We start from the raw sequence: 9,008 nt of genomic DNA, 5'->3' as shown, positions 1-9,008 counted from the left end.
AACCATTTTAAAGTACTCAATTCAGTGGCTTTAAGCCACACATTTGTGTGACTAACACCCCTATTTTCAAAACTTTTTCACCATCCCAAATCAGAACCTTTTTTTTGGAACTTGAGATTGAACCCAGGAGCACTTAACCACTGAGCCACATCCCCAGCCCTTTTTATTTATTTATTTATTTATTTATTTTAATTTTGAGACAGGGTCTCACCAAATTGCTCAGGTCCGTGCCAAGTTGCTGAGGCTGGCTTTGAACTTGTGATCCTCCTGCCTCAGACTCTGAAGTCGCTGGGATTACAGGCATGTGTCACCGCACCTGGCAGGTGGGTGCATATTCTCTGTTGGCATCACCGGCCTCTCTTGCTCGCTGGCTTAGGCAATGCCAAGGCTGGAGGCTGGAGGACAGAAGGTCAAGGTCTTGATTGCCCAGTCCCCACTTTGCACTGTAGCTGCTGTGAGTGCAGCTCCAGCCAGGCCCTACCTCACTGGGCTCCCAAGACTAACTTCCCTCTTGCCTGTAGGCAGCATCTTTGCTCTCTAGGGCTACCCCAGACTGAAGGGCTTCAACACAGAAACTTATTTTCTCATAGTTCTGGAGGCTACAAGTCCAAGATCAAAATATTGCCATGGCTGGATTCTGCCGAGGGCTGTGAGAAAGAATCTGTTCCATGCCTCTTCCCCAGTGTCTCTTGGTTTGCTGGCAATCTTTGGGGTCCCATGACATGTAGAAGCATAGCTCTGTCTCTGCCTTCATCTTCAAGTGATGTTCTCCCCGTGTGTGTGTGTGTGTGTGTGTGTGTGTGTGTGTGCGCGCGCGCGTGTCCATATTTCTCCCTTTCATAAGGACACCAATCATAGTAGGCTGTGGATTTGTTTATGACAACTTTTTTAAAAAATCTTTTTGGTACTGGGGATTGAATTCAGGGGCACTCTATCACCAAGCCACATCTCCAGCCCTTTTTCATTTCTTATTTTGAGATAGGGTCTTGCCAAGTTGCTTAGGGCCTCGCTAAATTGCTGAGGCTGGCCTCAAACTTGTGACTCTCCTGCTTCAGTCTCCTGAGTTGCTGGGATTATAGGCGAGAGCCACTGCACTCACCAAGACCTCTTGTAACTTGGTTGTCTGTGTAAAGACCTATCTCCACACAAGCTCACACAGGGAGGGACTGAGATTCAGGATTTCAACACAGCTTTTTTTTAGGGGGAGCAGAGGAGACACAATTTAGCCCGTAACAAATGGTCACGGCTCTCGATGTGGCCTCCCTGCTCTGTGTTGCTATTCTAAGGCTTTTTCTTTCTTGTTACTGCTTTTCTAAGCCCCAAGTAAGCAAGCCCCATGCACAGACCACAGCACTTCAGCTAGTTGGTTTCTGTCTATTCTTTCAAAAAAGGCACCAGGCTGGGCGTGCTGCTCAGTGGTGGAGCACGTGCCTATCAGTGCAAAACTGTGGGTTCAGTCCCCAGCACCCCCCCGTCTTTGTCCCTGGGTGTCCTTGGGTGGAGAGTTCCATGGCTGCTGTGCACCTCTGTTCTCCGTGTTACACAGCTGTCCTCATCTCACGCTCACACTGGGAGCACGTGAAGCAGGTAGACGGTACAGGAGGGAAGAGATTCTTAATCTGTTCATATCTGCATTTCAGTTCTGATCCTCTCAGAGCAGATCCTTAAAACAGCAGCGATGGTAAAGTGTGCCCCCCCCCAAACAAAAACAAAAACAAAAGCAAACAAAATAACCCGAGCCTGACATGGTGGCACACATTTATATCCCAAATACCTGGGAGGCTGAGGCGGGAGGATCACAAGTTCAAGGCCAGTCCAGGCAACTTAGTGAGACCCTGTCTCAAAATAAAATAAGTAAAAAGGTCTGAGGATATAGCCCAGAGGTAGAGCATGCCTGGGTTCAATCAGTATTGAGGGAAAAAAAGGTGAATAAGTAGGAATTCCATCCACCTAAGAAATCTCTGAAGGTTGCTTGGAGGTGTTCAGCATATCAGGGACTTAAATGATACATCTTCAAACTCCTAAAGAGCTGACAGGGAACAGTGATGAAGTCCATCTGTTTCTACAGAAAGACTGATGTGTGGCTTAATATAAATACAAGACTTCTGAGAACCACACTTCGAGGAACAGCCTCCCTCTGAATTGTGAGCCACCCAGTCACAGGAAGTGCTCAGACAGGAACTGGATGGTGATTCTTGCCTTGGGAAGAAGTCTGGGCTGGGGATCTCTCTGGCCAATTCCTACTTGGAAAGGCCATGAATGTAGAAAAAGAACTTCCTCTAACTTTCTGAGTCCCCTGCAGATTGATGTTCTGATCCACAAAGCTGTCCACTGCTTTCAGTTACAGGAATTCAAACTGAAGTAGAGGAACTCAGACCTTCTGGAGCAGGTGCCCCAGAGGTTGGCTTCCCACCCAAGCTGATAGTTACTAAAGCTGAGTCAGGTCTTAGCCAGCGTCTGATGCTGGCCACACCCTGGGATGGCTCCAGGGGTTTATAAAGAGCACCCTCCTTGGAAACTGGAGCAGAACCCAGCTAGCCCCTTTGATCTGAGCTGGAGGTGGGGTGGGCCAGAGGCTGGTTCTGTAGCTCCCTGGGTGCTGGGTGTTGCATCCCACTGTGGCCTCCTCTCATTTCAAAATCATTTGAAGAGTCCTTGGCAATTCCTTGCCCTGCCAAAGCAGATTCATCCCTGTCGGCACACCTCAGTCCCACCTTCCCATCAAGACCATTTACTACTGTGGCCTTGGCAGGCGCAGATGAAAGCAGGAGTTTTTCATAGATCATAACAAAAAGATTAAGGAGAGTAGGTTTGTAAATTAAAAAAAAATTACAACTTACGTAAGTTATACTAGCATTTCAAAATCGGAAACTCCTGCCATGAGCCAGACAATAATAAGAACAGCATCAACAAAAAAATGAATCAAAACGTGTCTTTGTTGAGTGAACTGTGTGTCAACAATCCCTGGTCCCAAGATGGGCACAGTGTCATATTCTCCTGCGACTTCCCTTCTCTGTTTTGGGAGTCTTTGACTCACCCAGAATCTTGTGGGTGTCTTGTCACTTACCATGTGGGATAAATGGTGCAAAAACAAGAAGAAAGGCACCACTTCATGCTTATTAGAACACACCCACGTATCTTGCATGTGTCAATAAGTCACGTAGGCCAATCCTACAGGCTGGGATTGATAAGGCAGGATGCACTGTCAGAGACTGGGGGTGCAGGGCTGGCCTCTTTAGAAAGGGGTGGCTTGCACTGAGATCTGGAAGGCGGAGTAGCAAGTCCTGTCAGATGAGTTATTCAAGGCACAAATATTGATTTATTTGAAGAGACAGTCATTCCTTTGCCAAATACTTGATGAGCACCCATGACATGCCGGGAACTGTGGAAGATGCCCAGATGAGATTAGGCGGGAGCATTTCTTGAAGAGGGAGCTCCACTGAGTAACGATTCTCTATCGTGCTGACACACAGAGGCCAGACTGGGAAAGATCTGGGGCAGAGCCTTCCAGGTGGACAGAACTGTAAGTGCAAAGGCTCAGACATTATGGCAAGACTGCAATAAATCAACGATTCAATCTTAAAGCAGGAGATGGAACATTTATTTATTCACCAGCCTGTGGTCTGGATTCTCCAGGTGGCGGGCCAAGGGGGAGACTACAAATCTACATCCTTTGACTCCCTCCAAGGGTTAGAGCACACCTTTACGGTACAAACCACACTAATCATAAGTGGTTGTTGCTGTGATCCAAAACTATGAACAAACATCATGAGATCTAAAATCATAAGCAGAAGGGGAAGTGGGTCAAAATGACCCTAAGTGAGTACAAGTTAAAGAATGGTTACTAACTGGACTGGGGTCATAGCTCAGTAGTAGAGCACTCACCTTGCACATCTGAGGCACTGGGTTTGATCCTCAGCACCACATAAAAATAAATAAAGATTTCACTCTCCCCTCCAAATTACTTATTAAAAAAATAAAGAAAAGAAAAGAATGGTTACTAACGTCTAGACAATCATTGTCTCACAGGGTACATTGCCCAAGAAAAATGGGCATTCTTACATTGTATAAGAAGAACAGAAACCTCTGCATTTCTAAGCAGGGTGTGCTAACAGGATCAGGACGGCAGAGGTGGAGTTTTCTCATGGGAGAAGGATTTCTTACAGGACATGGAGTCCCAGGGTAAAATGGAGTCTGTTTGGCCACTGCCCATAGAGCCTGGCCCATAACACAGAGGTAGAAGTAAATGACATGTTGGGGTGAGTCACGGGCACCAGAGCTCCACAGGACAAATTAGGAGTTTGAATTTTATTCCATATATAATGGGAAGCCACTGGAGGATTTTATGTATGGGAGTGACATACTTGTTGATCTTTAAAAAATTAAAAGTCAACTTTTTTGAGGTGTAACTTATGCATAATAAAATACATTTAGTTTAAACATACAATTTGGTGAATTTTTTATTGCAGTGATGGGGATCAAACCCAGAACCTTGCAAACAGTAGGAAAGGGTTCTACCTGGAGCTATACCTGAGCTATACCAGGAGCCCAGTTTAATGATTTTAGCTATCACACTGTATACATTTACATAACCGTCACCACAATCAAATTATCAAACATTTTTATCACCTCCTCCCAAATTCCCTCACACCCCTTTACAATTGATCTTCCTGCAGAGACCAGGAGAGAGGAAGAAGAAATGGATCTGGACAGGCAAATGAAAAATATACAACCAGCAAGTTCAAAAAAAAAAAAAAATGCAAGTTCAAAAATACAGCTCTGTGGTCCTCCACGGAGCTTTAGAAAACCTTTATCCTACAAAATGTATTGAAAATGAGTCGTCTATCTTTTAGCATCTCTTATTAAGAGGTATTATTTAGACTTAAGCTGAAAGAACCTTTTTTTTTTTTTTTTTTTGGTGCTGGGGTTGAACCCAGGGCCTCGTGCATGCAAGGCAAGTGCTCCACCATTGAGCTATAACCCCAGCCCTACTAGTATCTTAGCACCTGGGAATGTGGCAAGAATCCTTAGAGGAAAGCCATCTCATCACAAAGTCATGAAAAGTTCATTTCTGTTTTATTCTAAATTGCTGAGATTTCTAAACTTGTTTGGAATTCCTGCCCATGCTCTGGTGAACTTACCCATTCCTGGCTCCCCCTGACTAGATAACAACCCTCTCTGGAACCTCAGCAGGGGCACCTAATAAATTCTGATGTTGGGATCTGAATTTACTCCCTACCTTGAAATGTCATGCCATGTAGATCATTAACCTGTTATCTGCCCTTGTATTATGCTTGCCACAACCTGTTAACTGTAAGTTCCCAAGACACCCCATTTTGTAACTTTTTGTGCTATATAAACCTTTTCTTCCTCCAGAGCTGGGCTGATCTCTAGCCTGGTTGGGGATTGAAAGATGCTGGCCAGCTTTGTGTACACAATATAAGCTTGCTTTAATTTGATTTAAAATTGGAGTCAGTGGTTTTCTTTGCATCGTGGTTCAACTTCTGGACCCCAACTGGACACCCTGATTATAACATAGGGAGTAAAAGAACTTGGGGTTGAAATTAGTTTCTGCATCTGTAATGGGGACAATATTACCTACCCTCAAATGTGGAGAATTAAGTGAGATAATAATTTGAATAAAGAATTTCACAGGGGCTGGGGTTGGGGCTCAGTGGTAAAGTGCCTGCCTGCCATGCGTGAGGCTCTGGGTTCAATTCTCAGTACCACATATAAATAAATTTAAATAAAATAAATGTCCATCAACAACTAAAAAATGTTAAAAAAAATGAATTTCACAGACTGGCACATAGTAAGCACTCAAAAAATGTTACCTATTATTATTCTTATATGTAGCCCCCCTTCCCCCATCTATTCTCTCTCTCTATATATATTTTTTCACATGTGACATGCTGCTAAGCGACTCTGACATAAGATGCTTCATCCTAATTTCTGACATGTGTGAAATGAGCTGAGAGAAGAGATCATGTAGTCAGCCTCACCCTGCAGCCCACAGCAGACCATCACAGAGCTACTGGGAGTTCTAGAAAGAAGGCAAGCAATGGAAGATGGGTGAGTGGGATGTCCAGGAGAACAGCTCCTGCAGGAAACCAGACAAAAGTCCTCTCAGAGCCTGACCCTGTGCAGCCTGTCTGATCCAGTGGTCTCCCCACCTGCTCCTCCATGGACTGGAGAGGGGTCCTCATGGCTATTCCCCTTAAAGAGTTTGGGGAATCTAAGACTGCAGTCCTTCATACGCAGGCTCTGGGGGGATGCGCCTGGAAAGAGGACGCAGATCTGGATCCTAAAACCATCCACAGACAGCCTCCATCCTCAAGTTGTTATTTTACTGTTTCTTTTCTTTTCTTTTTCTTTTTTTTCACTTTAAAAATGTGAGACAATTCTGCTGTAAAAACTGCAAGTGAACCACCATTTGACCCAGTTATCCCACTCCTCGGCATATATCCAAAGGACTTAAAATCAGCATATAGTGGGGCAGCCACATCAATGTTTACAGTAGCTCAATTCACAATATCAAAGCTATGGAGCCAACCTAGAAGCCCTTGAACAGATGAATGGATAAAGAAAATGTGGTACATATACACAATCGAAGATGACTCAGTCATAAAGAAATTATGGCATTCGCTGGTAAATGAATGGAACTGGAGACAATCATGCTAAGTGAAATAAGCCAATCCCCCAAAACCAAAGGCTAAATGTTCTCTCTGATAGGTGGATACTAACACACAATAAGGGATGTGGGGAGAGACTTCAATGGATTACATAAAGAGGAATCAAGACTGGGGAGGGGGGATAGGAATAGGAAAGAGAGTAGAATGAATCGGACATAACTTTCCTATGTTCACATATCAATATGCGAGCAGTGTAACTCCACATCATGTTCAACCACAAGAATGGGATCCTAATTAGAATAAGTTATACTCCATGTATGTGTAATATGTCATACACTATACTGTCATATATATCTAAAAAGAACAACAAAAGTCTTTCTCTCTTCCCTCGGAAGCAAGCTGGTGACTTAAAGGAGCCCTTCTCAAGCCCCAGTCCACACTGAGAAGTCAGTCTCCTGTCCTGACCTGTCCTGTGGGGCCTCCTGCCCCACCTCCCTCTGAGACCCAATAAAGACCAGGCCTTTATTCTGAGTCCTGAGCCATGGGATCAGTTCTTTACACCTGCACACCCTCTAGTGGGTGCTTTGTAAATTCAAGGCGAGGAGAGCGCCTGTCCGCATAGGCACCCTCTACCTTTCCAGCAAATCGGGATCAAATATTTTGGTCCTAACCCAAACCATTAGAACTTGACTAGCAAGGCTGGTTTTCCAATCTCAGACTGGAAGAAAACTGGACCAATGCCGCCTGCTAGAAAAAGAAAAAAGACCCCAAATATATTACCACAGTGACCCTACCCAAAGGCAGCCCTTTCTCCCAGAGGTAATAATAACCACGCATGAGGGCCCTTATTAAGGGCTAGACATAGCTTTAAACCCTTTCATTAGTTCATCTAATTCTCACAACACTGCTCTTCAGAAGTGGTGCAGGTGATATTTCTCTTTTCTAGACAAGGATGCAGGTGCTCAGGAAAGGTCACTACTGGGGGGCAGTGTGGTGCAGTGGTTGGGGCGCAGGCTCTGGAGCCCAATTGCCTGGGTTTGCCATTCTGATGCTGCCATTTGCCAGCTTTGTGACTTTGGGCTACGTTATAGGAACTCTTGTGACTCAGTTTCCTCTTTTGTAAAATGGCATGACAACTAAGAGTGGCTTTGAGGATTAGTGACTTGTCTTGTGTCAAGTCTTTGGTTCAGAGAAGGTGCTCAATAAACATGAGCATTAGGGCTAAATGGTGAACCTGAGTTTCCACTAGTGACTAAGGGAGGGATTAGTCTGAACCAGGTCTGCATGCTGCTGAGAATCACAGGTTGTACTGCTACATTTCTACAATAACCACCGACCCCCAGCCCACTGCCAGCTCCCATTCCCCCTGCAAAGTCCTATGCCTCAAGAGCCCCATCTCTCACTCTCACAAGGCTGAGCCAGTAACCCCTGGTAGGCCATGGAAGGCAGAGAAGAGTCCAGGACTCCTGGCAGAAGAGGGCCAACTCTGGGTCCTTCTCCTTGAAGGAAAACCTTTAAGTCCCCTGCCTGGATTGGTGCTTGGCAGAAAGTCTGGGGGTTTCCCTATCCTTCTGGGAGTCTTGCTGATCCTAATTGGAGTTGTGCTCCAAAAACTCAAATACACTCTATGTAACAAATGATGTGACTGCTGGAGATCTGATGAAGGCACACAGAAAGTGTGGCTACTTCCTAAATATGAGAATGGCAGTGACAGGCCCCCACATGATTCCCTGGTGATGTTCAACCCAAGCCTTCAAAGATGGAAGGGATGGGGAAAGTCATTCCAGATAGAAAACACAATGTGAGCAGAGAGTCTAGAAACAGCATGTAAAGGATAGGGTTTGAGGGGAAAAAGCAAAAGATGAGGTTGTAGAGATAAAAGGTGATCAGAATATTTTGGAGATCTTCGTGTAATCTGTTAAAGAGGTTGGATTTTCTTTGATTGAAAATAGGGAGCCAATTTAGACGTATAATGAGAGGTGGTGATTCTAGGCACAGTTGGTGCACACTAGTAATCCCAGTGACTTGGGAGAGCAAGGCAGGAGGATTGCAAGTTTGAGGCCAGCCTCAGCCACTTAGGGAGACACTGCCTTTAAATAAATAAATAAATAGAAAAGGCAATGTAGTTCAGTGGTAAAATGGGTTCAATCTCAATACTGGAAAAGAGAGGGAGAGCGAGACAGTGCCGGGATGGGGGTGGGGGGAGAGGAAGGAAGGAATGATGCTTAAGTTTTATCATCTGTAAAATGGACTAACAACAGTACCTACCTCATAAGGTTATAGTAGGATTAAGTGAAATGATCATATAAAGCACTTATAATGGCAGCTAGAAAATGGTCAATAAGCATTAGTGATGCTGTCATGTCCTGTTAGAAG

This window comes from Spermophilus citellus (assembly GCF_964194105.1).
Source record: "Spermophilus citellus genome assembly, chromosome: 18".
Lineage (NCBI taxonomy): Eukaryota > Metazoa > Chordata > Mammalia > Rodentia > Sciuridae > Spermophilus > Spermophilus citellus.
This window is presented reverse-complemented; position numbering follows the sequence as displayed.